This window comes from Bos indicus, chromosome 22 (genome assembly GCF_029378745.1).
Source record: "Bos indicus isolate NIAB-ARS_2022 breed Sahiwal x Tharparkar chromosome 22, NIAB-ARS_B.indTharparkar_mat_pri_1.0, whole genome shotgun sequence".
Classification (NCBI taxonomy): Eukaryota; Metazoa; Chordata; class Mammalia; order Artiodactyla; family Bovidae; genus Bos; species Bos indicus.
In genome coordinates this window covers 4,005,158-4,030,029 of record NC_091781.1, presented here as the reverse complement: position 1 = coordinate 4,030,029, position 24,872 = coordinate 4,005,158, and the positions used below count along the sequence as shown (strand labels likewise).

The window sequence follows — 24,872 nt, the reverse complement described above, 5'->3', positions numbered from 1 at the left end:
CTGTGTTTAATGAATATTAAACATTTCTTTTGCATTTTAACCACCTTTTACTATATCATTGATGCTTTGGAGCATTTCAGTGGTCATTTATTAAAATTCTAGTGTTGAAAATAGCATAGTGCTGAGAATGCTTCCCTTGTGGCTCAGCTGGTATAGAATCCACTTGCAATGCAGGAGACCTGAGTTCAATCCTGGGTTGGGAAGATCCCCTGGAAAAGGGAATGGCTACCCACTCCAGTATTCTGGCCTGGAGAATTCCATGGACTTTATAGCCCACGGGGGTCACAAAGAGTTGGACACGACTGAGTAACTTTCACTTTCACTCACTTTCACTGTTATTATAATAATATCACCTATAGCCTTGAAAATCATTCCAATAGGAGCTGAGCTATTGGTAGGTCACAACAGAAACAGCACTGAGATCAGTGGAAGGGGGTTGCAATGATTCTCGTCTACAAGATCCACCCTTGTTAAGTTAGGTAAAACTGGGCTGGAGCTGTCCAATGCTGAACTGGGCAGATTTCACCCACATAACCGTGAAGCTTCAGCCACTTGTATACTTAGTACCCATTCTTCTCCTGCATCACCATATATAAGACAAAATCAAAGACAGCTAGGGTTGAAAATATCTATGACTATTTTGCAGAAGAAGAAAGTATGTTCTAAAAGATCAGTAATTTGATCAAAATCTCATAGTTTGTGAAAGTTAATAGTAGGCACTTGAATATGACATTTTTGAATTTAGTGCAGTGATTAAATCTCAAAAACAACAGAATGATCTCTGTTCATTTCCAAGGCAAACCATTCAATATCATGGTAATTCAAGTCTATGCCCCGACCAGTAACGTTGAAGAAGTTGAAGTTGAATGGTTCTATGAAGACCTACAAGACCTTTTAGAACTAACACCCAAAAAAGATGTCCTTTTCATTATAGGGGACTGGAATGCAAAAGTAGGAAGTCAAGAAACACCTGGAGTAACAGGCAAATTTAGCCTTCGAGTATAGAATTAAGCAGGGAAAGGTAATAGAGTTTTGCCAAGAGAACACACTGGTCATAGCAAACACTCTCTTCCAACAACACAGGAGAAGACTCTACACATGGACATCACCAGATGGGTAACACCAAAATCAGATTGATTATATTCTTTGCAGCCAAAGATGGAGAAGCTCTATACAGTCAGCAAAAACAAGACCAGGAGCTGACTGTGGCTCAGATCATGAACTCCTTATTGCCAAATCCAGCCTTAAATTTAAGAAAGTAGGGAAAAACACTAGACCATTCAGGTATGACCTAAATCAAATCCCTTATGATTATACAGTGGAAGTGAGAAATAGATTTAAGGGCCTAGATCTGATAGACAGAGTGCCTGATGAACTATGGACAGAGGTTCGTGACATTGTACAGGAGACAGGGATCAAGACTATCCTGAGAGGGTAACAGGCAGGAAGGCCAGGGGTCTCCAAACAGAGGAAATAGGCTGCAAGTGTCAGACATTTTTATCTCTCTTAAGAGGCAGGAGGAAACAAACTAGAGGTATTTTTTTCCTTCTCTACACAAATTTAAAAGGAGGCTTCTCTTAAAATACTGTGTTGCAATAATGACACCTAGTTTCACCTGAAGTTAACTACTCTCAAACCTGGAGTTAACCAATGCATTTTTCTTATGGAAATGTTTGTCTTAAGCTATGTTAATGTACTATGCATTTACCCCAGACTCTGTCTTCAGGTCGGTTCTGCCTAATGGCTAAGAAGCTACTTGACAAAACATTATGTTATACTCAGATATTGTTCCCCTAATCTATGTAAATGAAACTATTTGTATGCTAATCTGCCCTTCTACAAGATTCAAGAATGGCCTGGAATGAATCCTCTGGAGCCAAGATTATCCCAAAATCCAACTATGGATGAGGGGCCTGGTGCCATTCTAAGTTTTAAGACATTCCTTTCTTTCATTAACAGACTGCTAGTGACTATATAACATCCAGATGAAGACTAGTACTAGGGGTACTCTTTCAGCCATATGCCAGAAGCTTTCTCCATCTCCTTTATACTTTAATAAAACTTTATTACACAAAAGCTCTGAGCGATCAAGCCTTGTCTCTGGCCCTGGATTAAATTCTTCTCCTCCGGAGGCCAAGAATCCTGGCGGCTTTTCATGGGTAAGCAACAACTTTTCAATCCCCAAGAAAAAGAAATGCAAAGAAGCAAAATGGCTGTCTGAGGAGGCCTTAAAAATAGCTGTGAAAAGAGGAGAAGCGAAAAACAAGGAGAAAAGGAAAGATATAACCATTTGAATGCAGAGTTCCAAAGAATAGCAAGGAGAGATAAGAAAGCCTTCATCAGTGTTCAATGCAAACAAATAGAGGTAAACAATAGAATGGGAAAGACTAGAGATCTCTTCAAGAAAATTAGAGATACGAAGGGAACATTTCATGTAAAAACGGGCTCAATAAAGGACAGAAATGGTATGGACCTAACAGAAGCAGAAGATATTAAGAAGAGGTGGCAGGAATACACAGTAGAACTATACACAAAAGACCTTCACGACCCAGGTAATCATGATAGTGTGTTCACTCACCTAGAGCCAGACATCATGGAATGTGAAGTCAAGTGGGCCTTAACTTGTTCACTACGAACAAAGCTAGTGGAGCTGATGGAATTCCAGTTGAGCTCTTTCAAATCCTAAAAGACGATACTGTGAAAGTGCTGCACTCAATATGCCAGCAAATTTGGAAAACTTAGCAGTGGCCACAGGACTGGAAAAGGTCAGTTTTCATTCCAATCCCAAAGAAAAGCAATGCCAAAGAATGCTCAAACTACCATACAATTGCACTCATCTCACATGCTAGTAAAGTAATGCCCCAAATTCTTGAAGCCAGGCTTCAGCATTATGTGAACCATGAACTTCCAGATGTTCAAGCTGGTTTTAGAAAAGGCAGAGGAATCAGAGATCAAATTGCCAACATCCACTGGATCACTGAAAAAGCAAGAGAGTTCCAGGAAAACATCTATTTCTGTTTTATTGACTATGGCAAAGCCTTTCACTGTGTGGATCACAATAAACTGTGGAAAATTCTGAAAGAGATGGGAATACCAGACCACCTGATCTGCCTCTTGAGAAACCTATATGCAGGCCAGGAAGCAACAGTTAGAACTGGACATAAAACAACAGACTGGTTCCAAATAGGAAAAGGAGTATGTCAAGGCTGTATATTGTCACCCTGTTTATTTAACTTATATGCAGAGTACATCATGAGAAACACTGGGCTGGATGAAGCACAAGCTGGAATCAAGATTGTCGGGAGAAATATCAATAGCCTCAGATATGCAGATGACACCACATTATAGCAGAAAGTGAAGAAGAACTGAAGAGCCTCTTGATGAAAGTGAAAGGGGAGAGTGGAAAATCTGGCTTAAAGCTCAGTATTCAGAAAACGAAGATCATGGCATCTGGTCCCATCACTTCATGGGAAATAGATGGGGAAACAGTGGAAACCATGGCTGACTTTATTTTGAGGGGCTCCAAAATCACTGCAGATGGTGATTGCAGCCATGAAGTTAAAAGATGCTTATTCCTTGGAAGAAAAGTTATGACCAACCTAGACAGCATATTCAAAAGCAGAGACATTACTTTGTCAATAAAGGTCCATCTAGTCAAGGCTATGGTTTTTCCAATAGTCATGTATGGATGTGAGAGTTGGACTCTAAAGAAAGCTCAGCACTGAAGAATTGATGCTTTTGAACTGTGGTTTTGGAGAAGACTCTTGAGAGTCCCTTGGACTGCACGGAGATCCAACCAGTCCATCCTAAAGGAGATGCATCCTGAGTGTTCATTGGATGGACTGATGTTGAAGCTGAAACTCCAGTACTTTGGCCACCTGATGCGAAGATCAGACTCATTGGAAAAGACCTTGATGCTGGGAAAGTGACGACAGGAGGAGAAGGGGATGACAGAGGATGAGATGGAGGCATCACCAACTCAATGGGCATGAGTTTGGGTAAACTCTGGGAGTTGGTGATAGACAGGGAGGCCTGGCATACTGCAGTTTATGGAGTTGCAGAGATTGGACACAACTGAGCAACTGAACTGAACTAAATAATGTAGTGTGCAGCTTGTAGAATAGAAAAGTTACATATATCAATTTTCTTGTTCCATCAACTTTCATGTCTTTGGCAATCCGAATATTTGACCTTCAGGGCAATGCAGAGTAGTCATTAAAAGAATATATTGTGGTGACCAACCTCCATAACTCAAATCTCAGTTCAGCCTGAGTATATATGATTGGCTAAGTAAGTCTTATATGCTCTTTCCATCATTTCATCATCTATCATGATATAAGTGGAGTGTAAAAGCTCTCAATAGTGTCTGACTTTTTATGATCCCATGGAATGTAGCCTGCAAGGCTCCTGTCTGTCCATGGGATTTCCCAGGCAAGAATACTGGAGTGGTTGGCCATGCCCTCTGTCAGGGGATCTTCCTGAGTGAGGCATCAAATCCACGTCTGGGTTCTCTTACATTAGCAGGCAGATTCTTTACCACTGCACCACTTGGGAAGCCATCATGATATAAATTTATCTTTTAATATTGATTTATTTACTTAAAATTGTATATATCTACTTATAAATCTATAAAATGATGGCAATAGTCTCTACTTCATAGGGTTGTTGTGAGGGTAAGTGGGGTTTACCTAGAGTGTTGATAACACTGGTTGGCATAGAAAAAGTGCTCATTTATGTAAGCTTTACTTGCAATAACTTTCTTGCTCTTATCTGCAATGTAGAACTATCTCTAGTCCTTCGCAGTCTCTGAAGTAGACAAGTAGTGGGAGGAAGTTGAGGTTCTATCCCAAGTGACAGCTTGAAACTACTACTGGGAATTTCCTGACAGTCCAGTAGTAAAGACTCTGTCTTACAATGCAGGGGGCAGGGATTCAGTCCCTGATCAAGGAACTAAGATACCACATGCCATGGGGCAACTAAACCCACAGGCCACAACCACTGCGCCCACGCACTCTAGAGCCTATATGACACCAGTAGAGAGCCCACATGCCACAACAAAGATCCAGCACAGCCAAAAATATCCCAAAACAACAACAAAACAAAACAAAACACTACTATTTAGACTGTCGACACCTTCCACAAAGAAAACTTCTCAGGCAGTTACTTGCTGAAAGGATGATTTACATTTATAATTAATGTTGATCTTATTTTAATCTTTGGCGTTTTATTAACTAGGTTCTTGATGTATTTAATCACACAATTACCCATAGGTTCAATTTACTGTTGTTGTTTATCACTACCAAATGTCTATTACCCCATTTTTTTAACTTGTGGATTTTTATTGAGCAGGGACGTAAATAAATTCTGTCCAGTGGAGAAGATGACCTTAAGATTACAGTTTATTGCCCTGTTGAACTTTAACTCAGTTCAGTTAGTTCAGTCGCTCAGCTGTGTCCAACTCTTTGCAACCACATGGACCACAGCATGCCAGCCCTCACTGTCCATCACCAATACTCAGAGTTGACTCAAACTCATCTCCATCGAGCTGGTATGCCATCCAGCCATCTCATCCTCTGTCGTCCCCTTCTCCTCCTGCCCCCAATCCCTCCCAGCATCAGAGTCTTTTCCAATGAGTCAACTCTTCACATGAGGTGGCCAAAGTACTGGAGTTTCAGCTTCAACATCCAATGAACACTCAGGATGGATCTCCTTTAGGATGGACTGGTTGGATCTCCTTGCAGTCCAAGGGACTCTCAAGAGTCTTCTCCAACATCACAGTTGAAAAGCATCAATTCTTCAGTGCTCAGCTTTCTTTAGAGTCCAATTCTCACACCCATACATGACTAATGGAAAAACCATAGCCTTGACTAGACAGACATTTTTGACAAAGTAATGTCTCTGCTTTTGAATATGCTGTCTAGGTTAGTCATAACTTTTTTTTCCAAGGAGTAAGCATCTTTTAACTTCATGGCTGCAGTCACCAACTGCAGTGATTTTGGAAGCCCCAAAAATAAAGTCAGCCACTGTTTCCCTATCTATTTGTGATGCAGTGATGAGCCCGGATGCCATGATCTTAGTTTTCTGAATGTTGAGCTTTAAGCCAACTTTTTCACTCTCCTCTTTCACTTTCATCAAAAGGCTCTTCAGTTCTTCACTTTCTGCCATAATGGTGGTGTCATCTGCATATCTGAGGTTATTGATATTTCTCTCAGCAATCTTGATTCCAGCTTGTGCTTCTTCCAGCCCAGCATTTCTCATAATGTACTCTGCATATAAGTTAAATAAGCAGGGTGACAATATACAGCCTTGACATACTCCTTTTCCTAATGACCAGTCTGTTGTTCTATGTCCAGTTCTAACTGTTGCTTCCTGGCCTGCATATAGGTTTCTCAAGAGGCAGGTCAGGTGGTCTGGTATTCCCATCTCTTTCAGAATTTTCCACAGTTTATTGTGATCCATACACTCAAAGGCTTTGGCATAGTCAATAAAACAAAAACAGATGTTTTCATGGAACTCTCTTGCTTTTTCGATGATCCAGTGGGCGTTGGCAATTTGATCTCTGGTTCCTCTGCCTTTTCTAAAACCAGCTTGAACATCTGGAAGTTCATGGTTCACATAATGCTAAAGCCTGGCTTGGAGAATTTTGAGCATTACTTTACTAGCATGTGAGATGAGTACAAGTATGTGGTAGTTTGAGCATTCTTTGGCATTGCTTTTCTTTGGGATTGGAAGAAAACTGACCTTTTCCAGTCTTGTGGCCACTGCTGAGTTTTCCAAATTTGCTGGCATATTGAGTGCAGCACTTTCACAGTATCATCTTTTAGGATTTGAAAGAGCTCAACTGGAATTCCATCAGCTCCACTAGCTTTGTTCGTAGTGAACAAGTTAAGGCCCACTTGACTTCACATTCCATGATGTCTGGCTCTAGGTGAATGAACACATCATCATGATTACCTGGGTCGTGAAGGTCTTTTGTGTATAGTTCTACTGTGTATTCCTGCCACCTCTTCTTAATATCTTCTGCTTCTGTTATGTCCATACCATTTCTGTCCTTTATTGAGCCCGTTTTTACATGAAATGTTCCCTTGGTATCTCTAATTTTCTTGAAGAGATCTCTAGTCTTTCCCATTCTACAGTTTTCCTCTATTTTTTTGCATTGATCACTGAGGAAGGCTTACTTATCTCTCCTTGCTATTTTTTTGGAACTCTGCATTCAAATGGTTATATCTTTCCTTTTCTCCTTGTTTTTCGCTTCTCTTCTTTTCACAGTTATTTGTAAGGCCTCCTCAGACAGCCTTTTTACCTTTCTTTTTCTTGGGGATGATCTTAATTCCTGTCTCCTGTACAATGTCATGAGCCTCCATCCATAGTTCATCAGGCAGTCTGTCTCTCAGATCTAGTCCCTCACTTCCAGTGTATAATTATAATGGATTTGATTTAGGTCATACCTGAACAGTCTAGTGGTTTTCCCCGCTTTGTTAAATTCAAGGCTGAATTTGGCAATAAGGAATTCATGATCTGAGCCACAGTCAGCTCCCAGTCTTGTTTTTGCTGACTGTATAGAGCTTCTCCATCTTTAGCTGCAAAGAATATAATCAATCTGATTTTGGTGTTGACCATCTGGTGATGTCCATGTGTAGAGTCTTCTCTTTTGTTGTTGGAAGAGAGTGTTCGCTATGACCAGTGTGTTCTCTTGGCAAAACTCTATTAGCCTTTGCCCTGCTACATTCTGTACTCCAAGGCCAAATTTTCCTGTACATCAACCAATATTCTTACGCCAATGTTCCTTTGAAAGAAAGTGAAAGTGTTAGTTGCTCAGTTGTGTCTGACTCTTTGTGGCCCTGTGGACTGTAGCCTCCCAGGCTCCTCTGTCCATGGAATTCTTAGGCAAGAATACTGGAGTGGGTTGCCATGCCCTCCTCCAGGGGATCTTCCCTACCCAGGGATCGATCGCAGGTCCTGCATTGCAGACAGATTCTTTACCATCTGAGCTACCAGGGAAGCCCAATATTCCTTTACAAAATACCTATTGATATTCAGGTTTTCAAATGCTCTGTGAAGTGGCTTTAAAACCTGGTATGTATACAGCTCCCCCTTCCCCCCTAAATTCTTAATCCTTCCACCTTCCCCAAACTTGGAGCACACAAACACAACCTAGATTAACAGCTTTATTTCACCCCAAGAGCTTTTCCTTTAGGAAAATAGCCAGGACAATAATATAATCTTTGAACAGTGTGTTCAGTAGACAATAGTTAAAAGTACCTATCCCCATACACATCAACTACAGTGAGGTTTGCTAGATTTTGACTATTCAGGCAAGTGAACATTTGCAAAACTGTACATATCTTAGAGAATAAAACAAAAACGGAGAAGAAAGGGAACATCTGCAGAAATTTCCCCCCCATACAAAGCACCCATCAATACAATATAAGAGAAGTAAAATCCAGAGGAAGAAAAAGAATTTAGAGCATTTATAACCATCTCACATCAGGCACACAAACCCTTAAGACAAAAATCCTTTTTAATTGGTTTCTAAACTACTCCTGAATTTTTCATGTAAGTACCCTCTAAATTAAAACTTAGCTCTGTCTTTTAAAGAGGAAATTGAAAGTTACTGTATCTCAGTGAATTCTCTCTGACAATGAGACTTTTAACCTACGATATACCTTGCATCCTATATTATATACCTATAACACTTTTACACAGAAGACTTCTCTTTTATTAAATGTATCAACAGTATATGGGAAGAATCACTTCCAGTTTTTCACAGTCCCAATACAAAATGCTTTCTCAGAGAAAACATTTGTGACTCTTTTATCAAGCAACATTTTTTTTAATTTATTTTTTATTTGGAGGAAAGTTTCTTTACAATGTTATAATGGTTTCTGCCATACAACAACACAAATCAGCCATAATTATACATATAGCACCTCCTTTCTCTCACCCCTCCCACCCCTCTAGGTTTCTTAAAAATATAATTTATAATTCAGAAAGTATTACAATACTACCATACATGGAAAACATAATCACACACACACACACACAAACACACACACACCAAAAAGCAAAGTATGCTATGTCTTGGCTTCCCCTGTTCCTAATTACTCTCTAGATGAGACTTTCCAGTGGAGCAGAATCACAAAATCCTTGAACACAACTGCTTAATTTAGCTTCTACTCTGACTAGAGTTACAGGAATTCCAGTCCTTGGCTCAGCTACAAGATTCTGTATCAACAATTATTTCTCAAAGCTAGAATATGCTTTAAACAACTAAGTGGGTATTTAATGGGCCATTGGTTCTAGTTCATGTCTGAACTCTCACAGTGACAAACAGGTACATTCTGCATGACTGGTCTTGTGCCCTCTGTGCCCTGCAAAGTCAACTCCTGATGTAGGTAAATCAAGTTTAGACTATTTGGGGGAAGAGACTTAAAACCACCACAAAGACAAAAGTCATCCGTGTCATATGCTTGTGAAGAATTATATTAAATTACTCTTACTGATGTCTTATCAAAGTAATGTAAAAACTACTGCCTATAATCCATCTTTATACACCCTGAAAAAAATTATTTCTCAGATAAAATTACTCTTAAACTTACATTCTGTTACTGATTTATGTTCAGAAAATTTTTTTTCTTTTTTTCCCACTGCCACCCGCAAGTGGAAAGCAAAATCTGATATTAGAGGAAAAAATGTGACCAAGTTACTGAACAATGCCTGGAAATAGACATCTCAGCAGGGTCCCCAATTCTCCTTTCTATATTTTCATTTCCTGTAGCTAGAAGAGATAAAATACTACCCATAGTCAACTTCCTGGGGTTTCAGCTTCTTGGGGAAACAAGTAAATGAACACGCTTTTTTACCCTAATTCTTTCCATCTGGGCTCACCGCCTTCTCCAGCCAGTATGAGAAGCAGCTCATACAGCATTGCCAGGACATCTTTTAATATAAAAATTAAACTCCACATCATATCTATAAAGTCACCAAATGTCCTGAGTACATTCTCCAAACACAGCTCAATCCCAAAAGATCGTGTTTATAGCTGAGAGGACTCTGCAATCACAAACAGAAGTCAATGTGCAACAACTACCCACTTACTATATTTTGAGTTTCCACAACCGAGTTTTATAAAGTCATACGTTGTCTATCAACTCTTCAAAATAAGTTTACCCAAACCCATCAATACAGATTTTACATTTAATTTTTTAAAGAAATAGTCTGTTCTTTTTGTCATTTATTCCCATTCCTGAATAGCATGGGAGTGATTTGTTGATACCCTTGATTATTCCACATATGAGCCTAATTTAAACTAATGGCATCTTTTATTTTTCAAAATTGAAGAGAAAATAGGGCTATTATGGATCTACTCCTCATGAATTATGAAGACATCAATTCAGTAAGATCTTTCTTTAAAGAATTTCTTCTTGAAGCCTTTTGCTGAATCACCCACTGTGTATTATAATTCAAAAAATACAAGCAGAGACTGAAAATAGGTTCTGCAGTCAATTAACTCCCAGCTAACTCATTTTTCACATGCCTTCCATACTGATTCCAAGACAAGAACAAAGGTACTACATTTATTTAAGGGATGGAACATTATCCTTTCAGCCAATGTGATTGTTTGCCTACTTCTATATGGCTCATTCATTCTTGGGCATCTGGGGATGCTAATAGGGTATATGTACAGCTTTGGGGATCCAGTAGGAATGTGGTGGGACTATCCCTTTGAGGGACCACATCAACTGGATTTCATCTACAAGAGAACAAGTCCATAATCCATTAATGTTCTGAGGCATTTATAAGTTCATTTTACTAACAAGTGGTCAGGGGACTTCCCTGGTGGTCCAGAGGTTAACACTCCATGATCCCACTCCAGGGGGCCTAGGTTCTATCCCTAGTCAGGAAAACTAGATCCCATATACAACTAAAGATCCCACATGCCACAGCTAAGACCCAGTGCAGCCAATATGTGTGTGTGTGTGTGTGTATAATATATATATATATTATATAAGCATATATATATTATATGCTTCCCTTGTAGCTCAGTCGGTAAAGAATCTGCCTGCAATGCAGGAGGCCTGGGTTCAATTCCTGGGTTGGGAAGATTCCCTCGAGAAGGAAATGGCAACCCACTCTAGCCAGTGTTCTTGCCTGGAGAATCCCATGGACAGAGGAGCCTGGCAGGCTACAGTCCATAGGGTTGCAAGAGTCTGACACAACTATATATATGTAAAACGAGTGGTCAAAACCAGAACTAACTGTTGTGGGAAGAACCATATTGCCTTAAAATTCATATGTTGAAGTCTTAACACCTTGCACCTCAGAATGTAAATATATGGACAGACAGCCTTTAAAAGGGTAAGGTAAAACCAAGTCCTATGGGTGGGCCCTAAACCAACCAACATCATAAATTAGGACAAAGGCACAGAGGGAAGAGATGGTCATTTACAAGCTGAGGAGAGAGACCTTAGAATAAATCACCCCTGTGACACCTTCATCTCATATCATTTTATTATGAGAAAATAAATTTCTGTTGCTTAAGTGGTACTTAGTTATGGCAGCCTAGCAATCTAACACAGTCACCTCTTATCCAAGGACTACTGAGCTTTTTGGTAAAGGCAACCAAGGTGAGACTATCCAGACAAGACTCTTCCTTGAATGCTTGGTGCAACGATTCTGCAGTGGGTCCCGCCAAGCCGTCAAACAACACCTCCAAGCTCTCTGTCACCCAAGACCTGTGTGTGATAACAAGGGTCACCCAGAACAGACAACTGATACTCTGGAAACTTGTTCTTGGCTTTGCAATCTGGGTATTCGGTTTTATCCCTTCAGAGGTAATTAAGCTCTTGAATCCACACCAAGTAGATTTCACAATTGTATTGCACAAAGCAAAATTTCCTTTTAAACTTACAAAGAATACGATATAAGATTTTCTAGCTGGAAGAATTGAGGAAAATATCCAGGAGGAGGAAGTGTTTAAAGAATGAGCAATTGGACTTCCTGGTGGTCCGGTGGTGGAAAATCCACCCGTCAATGCAGGGGACACAGGTTCAATTTCTGGTCCCAGGAAGATTCCTCATCCCTTGAGGCAACTAAGCCCTAGCCAGAGCTACTGATGCTCAAGTGTCCTAGAGCTCAGTGCTCAGTAGAAAAAGGAGCCACCATAATGGGAAGCCCACTCACCACAACTAAAGAGTAGCCCCTGCGCGCTGCAACCACAGAAAGCGCGCACAGCAACAAAGACCCAGGATTGCCAAAAATATACACAGTTAAAAGAAATGAAGATGGAGCAATATTTTGGCAATCAGAGATGCTTTTTACATGTCTTAGGGATAAGAAAAACAACTGTAAAAAAAGTTTCTTTTGTAGATCTATTATTAGTTACTATTTAGTAAATTACAGATTCACCAGGATGCCAGGACTGCTGTGCTGCATTTACAATCTGACCAACTTCAAGACAATGATTCTCAGACTTTGATGTGCCCCAGAATCTCTTGGAGGACTTATTGACACACATATTGCTGGGCCCAACTCCCAGAAATTCTGACTCAGCAGGTATGAGGTGGGCCTGAAGGATTTGCATCTCTAATGAGGTCCCGGGTGATACTGATGCTGCTGACTGTTCTGAGAACCATCACCTCAAGAAAGAGAATAACATACAAACAGCAAAGCACTTTGTCATCTGCGAAACTCACAGGCTTAGGGAACTTTCCTAAGCCATGGAGAACTACTGAATACTTTCAAAACTGCAAACAGCATTTGATTTCGTTCAAATGATAATCTATGTTGGTAAAGATTGACTATAAATTCTCCTCAGAGGTTTTGCTTAGTAATGTTTTTTCATCTAGTCAATATAAGAACAACTTTTACATCACAAGGACAGAGGCTTTGAAATTTTTGTCAGGGACTTTTGAAAAAGTCCAAAGAAAACACACAAGCAATGTCTATGTAACTCTCTTCTTTTACTTGATATAACTAGTTGCAAATTCCTAGTTTGATTGAATTAGAGTACTAATATGAACAAAGATAACTGGCAGGGCAAGTCATGATCGTTAATTGGTTAGTGTCTTTGTTGGTTCTTTAATTAGACATGGATATAAACCTGGAATGGATATACCAGTCCAGAAATGAATGCTTCCAAATTGTAAAGCAAAGCAAAACAAAACAAAAATCACTTAGTGGTTAACTCTTGGGTTACACTTTAGGTTGTATATTTGTGTTGTCCAATTAGAGCATCTAACCTGTCACCTTAAAGAAAGCTAGAGAGAAAGGGATTTCCATGTTAAAAAAAATGGGATGGCAACCCCATTCTTTTGAGTACTTCCTACAACTGATCATAGGGCATTTTAGCATGCTTAACATCCTGCAGTATTTGTTCTGATAACGTGAAAAGAGAATGGACTTTGGAATCGACTGATGTGGACCTGAGAATTTGAAAAAGAATAGATACATGTATAGTATAACTGAACCACTTTGCTGTACACCCGAAACTAACACAACATTGCTAATCAACTATATTCCAACATACAGTAAAAAGAAAAAAGACATGGACTTGAATCTGACCTGTACCACCCAAAGGATATAAAACAACTACTCAGCACCTTGGCATCTCAGTTTCCTGATCTGTAGAGTATAATCACTAGACCTGCTTCTTGTTTATAGAGGGTATACAGATGAAATAAGTGTGTGCTGACGTTCCTAGTACACTGGGTGACATGTTGAAATTTCTTTCATTATCTTACTAAAGCCTGCCTTACACTCTATTACCTATACATACACTGTCTAACATACTAATGGTATCTTGGATAACAACATCTCTTGCTTATGTGATAGAGCCTGCATGTCCCAGTCCCATGCTTGCACAGACCCCTTAGGAAGCACATGCTTTAATGCACATATGACCTCTTATTTATACTCCAAGGCAATCCAGAGTTTCTCCTCCACTCATCCCATCTTCTCCTGGCAACACCTAACTCCTCGCTCAGTCTGTTCTCTAAGTTTAGCCCCTTCCACATCTCCCCCATTACCTCCCCAGATGCTTCTGCCTCTAACCTCCCACCAAGACCCACTGCTCCATTGACTACCCCAGGCCCACTCATTCCCAAGTTCCCCCTTTCCTGGCAAGCAGCCAATAAGGCACAGCACTTGGGATACCATATCTTGACCCTGGCCTTCCTGGGTTCTCACTGCTGCCCACTGCTAGCTCATCCATGCACAGTCAGCTGTCAGTAGCATCCCACACTGGGACCATTTGGTCTTCACGGGCCCGACCCTAGTCTTCTGTAAGTGGATTTTAGGTTTTGGAGATTTTAAATATGTCTGACCTTTCAGATATGCTGAAATTTGAGAGTGAGAAGCACCAAGACATTCTTTTGTGGAACTACAGAGATACATTCTTCAACTTGTCTCTGAAAGAAGTCCTCTTTCTCAGGTGGGTGAGCACTTCCTGTCCAAATGCCGAGTTCGTGTTCAAGGGCGATGATGATGTTTTTGTGAACACCCATCATCTCCTGAATTACTTGAATAGCTTATCCGGGAACAAAGCCAAAGATTTGTTTATTGGTGATGTGATTCATAATGCTGGAACTCATCGGGATAAGAAACTCAAGTACTACATTCCGGAAGTTGTTTACACTGGTGTCTACCCGCCTTATGCAGGAGGAGGTGGATTCCTCTACTCTGGCCACCTGGTCCTGAGACTGTACAATGTGACTGACCAGGTCCTTCTCTACTCCATCGATGATGTTTCTACTGGAATGTGCCTTCAGAAACTCGGCCTCGCTCCAGAGAGACAAAGGCTTCAGGACATTTGATATAGAAGAGAAAAGCAGGAGTAACATTTGTTCCTATGTAGATTTGATGTTGGTACATAGTAGAAAACCTCAAGAGATGATTGATATTTGGTCTCGGTTGCAGAGTGCTCATTTAAAATGCTGAACTATGTGCAAACTACATTTTACATAGAAATGTATCTCAAATAGTTCCCATTTGTGTTCTCTTCCATTAGAGGTCATTTCTATGTAAAACCATCAAAATTACCTTTAAAGGTCATGTCCATTTGACGGCCTCTAAACCCTTCAGTTCCGGAGAAGGCAATGACACACCACTCCAGTGTTCTTGCCTGGAGAATCCCAGGGACGGGGGACCCTGGTGGGCTGCCGTCTATGGGGTCGCACAGAGTCGGACACAACTGAAGCGACTTAGCAGCAGCAGCAACAAACCCTTCAGTTCAGACGGTAAAGCGTCTGCCTGCAAGGCGGGAGACCTGGGTTCGATCCCTGGGTCGGGAAGATCCCCTGGAGAAGGAAATGGCAACCCACTCCAGTATTCTTGCCTGGAGAACCCCATGGACAGAGGAGCCTGGGGGGCTACAGTCCACAGGTTCGCAAAGAGTTGGACACGACTGAGCAACTTCACTCACTCACTCATTCACCAGAAACAAAGTCATTGTGTCAAGCATTCATGGGTCTCCTCTTCAAAACCTCTTTAATGTCCATCTCTATTTATTTTTAGTTGACACTTTTATAACCCTTTCTATGAGCTGTCTATGTAGACCTGTTTTTGTTAGTCATCACAACCCCAGGGAGGCAGGCACTGCCACTAACTGTTATAGATGAGGACCCTGAGACAGGAACACCTGAAGTTACTTTCTCAAGGTCATGTTACCAGGAAGTAGCAGAAGTAGAACCCCAGACTATCTGGCTCCAGAGCAGAGTCTGCCTTTCAGCTTCAGTGCCTCTTGCCACCCTCTTGTCTGAAAACAGAAGCCACGGCTCCTCCTTTTTTCTCTCCCAACTCCTATTCATCCCTGCCACATTTGTGCCCATGTTTCCCATACAGCCTCCTACATAAGAACCTTCAAGTTTGAGAGCTTTCAAAGATGCCAACGTGCCCGCAGAAAGGATGAAGAGAAACAAGAAGTAACTGAAGAACTGAAGAGATGCATCATGCAGGGAATGCAGATGCCCTTTGTTTATTTAAGCAGGCAGGGTTACTTGTTGCGGCACAGGACCTGAACGCAGAATGGTACATGAGAGCTGCAGAAGCTGTTCAGAACATAATCCAGTGCTGCCACGCCATCTATGATGAGAGAAAAGAGACATCACTGGATTCAGACACCACTGGATCGTTTTCCAGGATGGTAGATAGAATTGAAACCAGCAAGGAATAAGAGCCCGTGCCGCCAACATCAGGCGTGAGTGAAATTGCAGCCTGCCCTCCGTCTGCTGCTGCTGACAAGCCTTCAGCCCTCCCTTCTCCCATCTCCTCTCCTCCCTCCAGTCAGCAGCTCTTCTTGTCTGTTCACTCGATGCCAGACCCGGTATGCCAGTTGCTCTTCTGTACTATTGTAATTCTCAAGATGCTATACTGTAAGGTTAAGCACGTTTTGTTTATTTTTGTGTTTGTTTTTTTATGTATTATTTGAATGAAAACTATAGCTGATTGTGTTAGCTGAGTACCTAGGCTAACTTTGTTGGACTTATGAACAAATTGGATTTACGAATGTGCTCTCGAAAGGGAATTTGTTCATATGTAGGAACTTACTGTATATCATCTAAGTATTCTGAAACAATGTTCTTCCCCAACACAAGGGCATTTCCCCCTCTGACTTTCCTTAAATATGTGCAGATCCTTTTTAAAAAAAAATTAATTTATTTATTTTAATTGGAGGCTAATTACTTTACAATATCATGGTGGCTTTTTTGCTATACATTGCCCCCCCCAGTACACCGGCTAGCATCATGTTTCTGTCTTTCTGTTCCTCGAGAGAATGTTCTTGAATGATTGCTCTGCTCATATGATTTCTTTCTTCTCATTATCTAATTTCTAATTACTTTCATTATTGGAACATAGCTGAAAATTATGTAACTTCTTTTTTTTTTATGGAATTAATTACTTACAATGTTATGTTAGTTTCTGCTGTACAGCGAGATGAATCAACTATATGCATACATATATCTCCTCCTTCTTGAGCATCCCTCCCACCCAACACCACCTCACCGCTCTAGGTCGTCACAGAGCCCAGAGCTGAGCTCCCTGTGCTGCACAGGAGCTTCCCGCTAGCTATCTGCTTTATACATAGTAGTGAATACATGTCAATGCTACTCTCCCAATTGGTTCCATTCACCCCTTCCCCCTCCTCTGTGTCCATACGTCCATTCTCTATATCTGCTCTCTATCCTGCCCTGCAAAAAGTTTCATCTGTACCATTTTTCTAGATTTCACATATTTATGTTAACACACAATATTTGTTTTTCTCTTTCTTACTTTGTATGACAGACTCTAGGTCCATCTGCATCTCGACAAATGACTCAAGTTCATTATTTTTAATGGTTAAGTAATATTCCATTCTTAATAAGTAAAAAGATATCATTTCTTATCATCCTTGAGTTCTCACTACCATTCAACTGTCTTGAAAACCTTTCTCGGGAAACATCCTTCTTTGGGTCCCATGCAGCAATTAACCCAGTTGTTATCTTCCTTCCTTGCAGATTATTACTCTTTATCTCCTCGGCTTGCCCTTTTTCTTCCTCTAGATTTCTGAAAGTGGATGTACCTCAAACATAATTCTTAGCCCCCTTCTGTTTTGGAGCTACAGTAGCCATGAGTCTGATAACTCTAAAAGAGCATGCATTGGAATCCTCTGGGTGGCTTCTTACAACTCTGTGTCCCCACATCAGTCTTGACTGTTTGACTGGAAGGAGACACAAGAATTTGCATGTCTACCAAACTCACAGGTAAGAAGCAAGAACATATTGTGAGAACCATTAACTGGAAATCTCCTTCGTTATCACACTTTGAATTTCCATTTCTTTTTGTTTCCCTCTCATGTTTCTTTCTGTGGATCTGTCTTCACCATCATGCCTCAGTCTGGAGTCTCCAATTAGAGTCTCTAATTGGAAAATTAGAGATATTGGATATTTCCCTTTGGATGTTGAATGGTCACCTCAAAAACACAACAATGTTGAACTCACCATATTTCTCTCTCTCGGAAAACACCTCTGTGGCAGAGGCTAGATGGGTAGTAGACTACATTTCTACACAAATACACACATACCATGAATGGAGTGCCTGCTATAGCCAGTCACTGCCCAGACTCCACCAGGCACTGTATTCCAAATTCTCACAACCTCCAAATAAACTGATATTACTATTCTAATTTTTTTTTTTAAGGATGAAAAATTAAACTTAGATACAGTAGGTGATTTTACCCAACGTGACACAGCTATTGCGTTAACGTGCTTGCATTGGAACTCGGGGGCATTTGGCTATAAAATCCCTCTTCTTTCCTTGATATTATACCATTCTCAATACTTAGAGAAAAAGCTTGGATCAAAGTCAGTCCCCTGATCAGTCCTGGGGCCACAAAAGCATTTGTAAGTCTTTTGTACATGTTGGACATGACTTCAACCACAAAAAGCAGAGAAATGACCAAAAGTCTTTGGAAATAGTATAGCTGTACATTCATCTTGGAAGGAAATGGCAACCCACTCCAGTGTTCTTGCCTGGAGAATCCCATGGACAGAGAAGCCTGGTAGGCTGCAGTCCATGGGGTCGCACAGAGTCGGACACGACTGAAGCGACTTGGCAGCAGCAGCAGTACATTCATCATGGATTTTTAGAAATCACTTCTAGAGTACCTCATTTCTTAAAGAAGCTTCTGATTTTACAACATGTGGCCCATTCTAGTACAAGTGTGACTCCGCAGCAAACTGAATGCAAAACGGAAGACATAGCTTCGCAGCAGAATTTATACTTGAGAGTGGTGGCATGAATTGGAAGATTGGAACTGACATATATACACTATTGATGTGTGTGTGTTTGCGAAGTCACTGCAGTCATGTCCAACTCTGTGCGACCCTATGGACTGTAGCCCACCAGGCTCCTCTGCCCATGGGATTCTCCAAGCAAGAATACTGGAGTGGGCTGCCATGCCCTCCTCCAGGGCATCTTCCCAACCCAGGGATCGAACCCGCATCTCCTCTCTCCTGAACTGACAGTAAAGTTCTTTACTATTAGCACTACCTGGGAAACCCACACTATTGATACTATGTATAAAATAGATAAATAATGAGAACCTACTGGATAGCACAGGGACCTGTATTCAATGCTCCATGGTGAGCTGAATGGGAAGCAAATCCAAAGAAGAGAGAGTTATATACACGTATAGCAGATTCACTTTGCTGTACAGTAGAAACTAAAACAACATTGTAAAGCTATTATACTATAATAAAAATTAATTTTAAAAAAAGAAAAGAAAAATACATAGGTTTATATTGAATGATCGGAGAAGGCAATGGCAACCCACTCGAGTACTCTTGCCTGGAAAATCCCACGGACGGAGGAGCCTGGTAGGCTGCAGTCCATGGGGTCGCTAAGAGTCTGACACGACTGAGCGACTCCACTTTCACTTTTCACTTTCATGCACTGGAGAAGGAAATGGCAACCCACTCCAGTGTTCTTGCCTGGAGAATCCCAGGGACAGAGGAGCCTGTTGGGCTGCCGGCTATGGGATCGCACAGAGTCGGACATGACTGATGCGACTTAGCAGCAGCAGCAGCATATTGAATGATGTGTTGTCTGACACTAAAACTATTGTTTCAAATTATACTATAAAAATAGGGGAATTCTACCCCTCCACAAAAATAAAAGAATTTACACTTTTATTTGGAAAAGACATCAAACCTCAGATTCTATAAATCTTGACATCATCTATTGATTTAACACTATAAAAAAAAAAACTGCATCAAACATGCAGCATATGTGACCATTTTGAGAGCCGTGTTCTAGTATCCATGGAATTAAGCTGTTTAGAGCACACATTCGGAGAAGGCAATGGCACCCCACTCCAGTACTCTTGCCTGGAGAATCCCATGGACGGAAGAGCCTGGTAGGCTGCAGTCCATGGGGTCGCTCAGAGTCGGACACGGCTGGGCGACTTCACTTTCACTTTTCACTTTCATGCACTGGAGAAGGAAATGGCAACCCACTCCAGTGTTCTTGCCTGGAGAATTCCAGGGACGGGGGAGCCTGGTGGGCTGCTGTCTCTGGGGTTGCACAGAGTTGGACACAACTGAAGCGACTTAGCAGCAGCAGCAGAGTACACATTTGGTTTCCACTTTCTCTCTCAGTACCACAGCCACCTAATCAGGTTCTCAGAAATGATGTGTGACTAATAAAGTGTGTGCATGCTTAGTCGCTCGTTCTGATTCTTTGTGACCCCATGGACTCCAGCTCGCCAGGCTCCTCTGTCCATGGATTCTCCAGGTAAGAATACTGGAGTGGGTTGCCATGCTCTCTTCCAGGGGAGCTTCCCAGCCCGGGGATCAAACCCAGGTGTCCCACATTGCGGGCAGATTCTTTACCATCTGAGCCATCAGGGAAACCCAACTAATAAGGTATTACTGCCCAATCCTAACACACGTCACTTTGCTTCTAATTTCTCCCCACATTTTCTTTGTCACGACTCTTCTCCTCCTCCTCAACTCAACTGATATATTCTCTCTGATGCCTTTTCTTTCTCACCCAGAAGCTTATTTTTATTCCAGTTATGATCCAACATGTCATGGAGTATATCTCTATTAGAAAGTACATTTTATCATCAATTGTGTTAATGACAAAAATGCAATACTTCATCAATACTGCATGTACTGTCCATCCTAATATTGGTGAGTTCTTCAAGGGTAGTGCATAGATGTTATTTATTTTATATCCCTGGCCTTACAAACAGGGCTTACTCAATAAAGATTTGTTGAATGAATGAATAAAGGACTGAATATCATATATCACATCTCTAACATCAGACGAGACAATCAGGGTGGCAAAGTCAAGTATATTTAAGCACAGATATATCTTCCACTTTGCAGCATGGCAAAGTGTATATCCTACTGACAATGATACATCACTTTTTATATTTTATACTGAGCACATTTATTTCATTTTAAGAAGAGAATGACTTTTAATGTCACTCAATAGCCAAAATAAGAAAGAGTTTGAAAGTCTCTGCTGTAAAATGTTTTATGGTATTGTGTTATTTTAAATTGGCAAAGACACTTGAGACAAAGAATTGATGTAATTTAATGAAAGAGGAATTTCATACAGTAGAGCAGCTACTGTAAGCTTTTTAAATATAAGAATGCTACTGCTTCATTTAAATGAGTCAGAACTTGCAGTTAGAAAATAGACAAAACCATGTCATGTAGAGAGAAGTGGCTCCATGAAGCTCATATATACCAGAAACAGAAAACATGAAAATCAAGTCAAACTTTAAAATAATTCTCATATCCTTAATATCAAAGCTTATAAAATGAAGAATCCAAGTGGATGAGAACAAAAACATTTTTGTCAATACATCAATCTCTTCACATAAGATTTTGAAAAAGTTATAAACTTTCCCATATACATGTGAAATACTATCCATAAGTATTATATAATCTATTATATATTCTAAGTATTATATATTCTATGATAAGTATTATATAATCTTATTATATAAGTATTATATCCATAAGTAAATATAATCTAAAATATTATCCATAAAACTTCTCTGTATCAGGCCAAAAGATTCAGTCCTTGCATTACCATAGCAGAAAACTCACTGACTAATGGATATTCAGATAATTCATGATAACGTAAATCAATGATGCAGTCAAATTACTTATGTGAAGATTATTTGTTTTATACATTCACTGTATTATTCACAGTATTTTAAAAACTGAATGTAAAAATATATAACTATCTCACTAGATAAGTGAGAAGACCTAATAAAAGAATGCATGTTAAACATTCCAGCTTAATGATAAGCTGATAGCATGAGATTTTCCAAAACAGTAGTTGCTGGGGTGATGCTCAATGTTTCAATTACTTAATAGTCAGAAAATTCAGGCACATAATATAAATAGATTCCAAAAACCATAATTAAGGAAGTGAGAAGATTGCAAACTGGGTGCCATGCTGCCTGCCTCCAGTCATCAGCAGTTGCTGGTTCATTTACCTCAACCCTCAGACAAGGTGCCCAGACACACCTCTGAGTGCCTTCCTCTCACTCTGCCTGGAAGAAAGTGTTCCGCATGACCAAGAACACACCTCTGAGACGCTTTCAGTGGATTCCACCTGGGAAGGCTAAGGGCTAAACGGAAAATGTAAGGAAAATTCAGCTGCTTCCCAAGTCAGGAAGACAATCATGTCTTCTTGAAAGTTTTTTTTTTTGTTTTTGTTTTTTACCGGATCAACTCTTATTTAACAAAACTTGAATATATGGTCTCTAGTGTCCACTATGAAGCCATGTATGATGCTCTCAGTGTGGTATAACATCTATAGATCATAACCCAAAGCACAGTTTGCACATTTTCTCAAAACACCTATGGCCATGTGTGTGGTCTTATATGTAAGTACCAGATCATATCCCATAATACTGAAGGGGAGATTCCATGCCTTAAGAATCCATTACAGACACTATTCACACCCCGCAAAACTCTTCATTATCATTACATTATAGATACAATGCTACTAGACTGAGTTGCAGTAAAAAAAAAAAAAAAAAAACCAAGAAAAATTTTGTGCTCTAACAATCCTTTGGCCTCATGATGCTTTACGCACTTTATTTCTACTACCTCAGTCAGGGAACATAGTGAGCTAAGTTTTCTTTCTGGTTTCCAGTTTCATCATCCTCCAATGTGAGCCCCCAGATCCCACCATGGTGATTTCTGGAAAGTTCAAAAATGTTCACTGCTAAAATGCAATTCTGTCAGTCAACAACTGTCTTCCTTTCCTCCTGCCTCTCTGCTCACAACTTCCTTTCCTCCTATCAGCGTGTCTCCTCCAGAAAGACTTCACTTATCATCTTTCTTTCAGCTGAATTAGGAGTCTTCCCTCTGTCAGGGGGTCTGGTGCTTGCTCCTTGTAGCTCTGCGTGTAAGCACAGGCTTATTCCTGAGTTACCCAAGAACAATAAACATCTTCCATGTTTGTATTATCCAGACATCACTCAGAACACAGCGGAGAGCAGGTACGCAGCAAAAGTGGTCGAGTAGACAGTGATGACGATGCTGACTCCTATTCACAAAACCTGCTTACAAGGATACAGACTTGAAACTTTCCTTTTTCTGTTAGACAACATAAGAAATAAGTAGAGAAGCCATGCTTCTTTTTCCTTGTATTAAAAATGGTTTATAAGAATGTTCATCAGCAGCCCCCAACTGGCCCCAAATCCCAATGGCCAACAATAATACAATGGATAAACATATTGTGTTTATTCAAACAATAAAATACCACACTGTGATGGGAACGACAAACAACAGGGAGGGATCTTCGATGTTGAGCAGAAGACAGCAGATGACAGAAGCACCCATTACCAGATTCTATTTATGTAAGTCGATGTATTGGAAGTCAGGGTGGGACTTATCCTTGGACTGAGTTAGTAACTAGAAGAGGCATGAGGGGTTTGCAGTGCTGGTCACATCTTGCTCTATGAACTGGCTGCTGGAGACATGGGTGTGTTTAGTTTGTGAAAACACGAAACTGGAAATGGACAATCAGTGCACTCTTCTACCAAGCAGCATTTTCTGCTATAGAGCGTTTTCCACTACAAAATATTCAGAGAATATTCGCCTTAGTGGCAGAAGTTAATGATATTTGTAATGAAAAGGAGCTGCATAGACATGGAGTGGCAAAAAAAAAAATTCTTCCTATCCATCCATTCTCTGAGGAAATCTTACTGTTTCCTTTTAAGCCTCTAAAATCCTTAATTTAGAACCATTTACCAAAGGCTGAATGAAGAAGAAATACACAAACAAAATACAAATAGAAGTGCTAATACAGTGTCAGCAGCATATTGGTTTTCATTGTGTAAAGAGACTTTTACCCTATTTTACCCATAGACTTTTACCCATAATTTGAAAAAAAAAATTCCTACAGCCCCTAATATGAAATTCATAATAGCAATAAAAATAGTAGTTCTGAGAAGAACATAACATACACCCTGTATCCCGAGACATATATTTGTTTCTTGCAAATAAGCCTGATTCCATTGCCAGGTGGTTTCCCTTTGAAGCTGCATGATTTTTCCCAATTGGATTAGCATGGGTTTCATTGTGCTGTGCTTACAGATGTGCGTTACGCAACGGGAATTCACCCACAAAGAAGATGTAATATATTCTGCTCAGGAGGTAGCCCCTTGTCCCCTTGTCTCAAAGTTAACCACTAGGAAGCCAAAGTAAAAGTTGATATGTTTAGAAGGCATGAACTTTTCATATGCCGTAGGAACATAATTGGTTCCACTTTCCTTAACATGAAATGTAATGAAAAGCCACACTTCATGCCCATAAAACTGAAATTCTATAAACAGTCTTCAGCCCACTTCTCACTTGAGCACTGACACTTTAATAAGTGATTATTTTTTTTTTTCCATTATAGAGAGATACATCTCATAAAATCAGATTTGGAAAATGTTGAAAAAAAAGCAGCAAGACAGAAATTATTCATAATCTCACCACACAAACTCTGGCTAGGTGGGTTAATTTCCTTTCCTACATATGGGTTTTCTTGTTTATGAGTTTCATATATCACACCGCTTACATGATTTCTTACCCAGTGCTAACACTTGCAAAGAATTTCTACATGGCTTTTAAGTATAGGCAATGCCAAAATCAATGTAGTACAGCGGTCCCCAATCATTTTGACACCAGAGACCAGTTTCACGGAAGACAATTTTTCCACCGACTGGGGCTGGGGAATGGTTTTGGGCTGATTCAAGCACATCACAGTTATTGTGCACTTCATTTCTATTAGTACTACATCAGCTCCATGGCAGATCTTCAGGCATTAGATCCCAGAGGTTAGGGACCCCTGATGCAGTGGGTATAACACACTAT

At 40.3% G+C, this 24,872-nt stretch overlaps 1 protein-coding gene and 1 pseudogene across 9 annotated transcripts in view; one reads left to right on the top strand and one right to left on the bottom strand.

Moving 5' to 3' along the window:
• RBMS3 (RNA binding motif single stranded interacting protein 3) overlaps positions 1 to 24,872 on the bottom strand; it is an 803,408-nt gene that overhangs the window by 559,982 nt on the left and 218,554 nt on the right. The gene's annotated exons all lie outside the window — the stretch shown is intronic.
• On the top strand, positions 14,316 to 14,992 carry LOC109575802 (N-acetyllactosaminide beta-1,3-N-acetylglucosaminyltransferase 2-like; annotated as a pseudogene).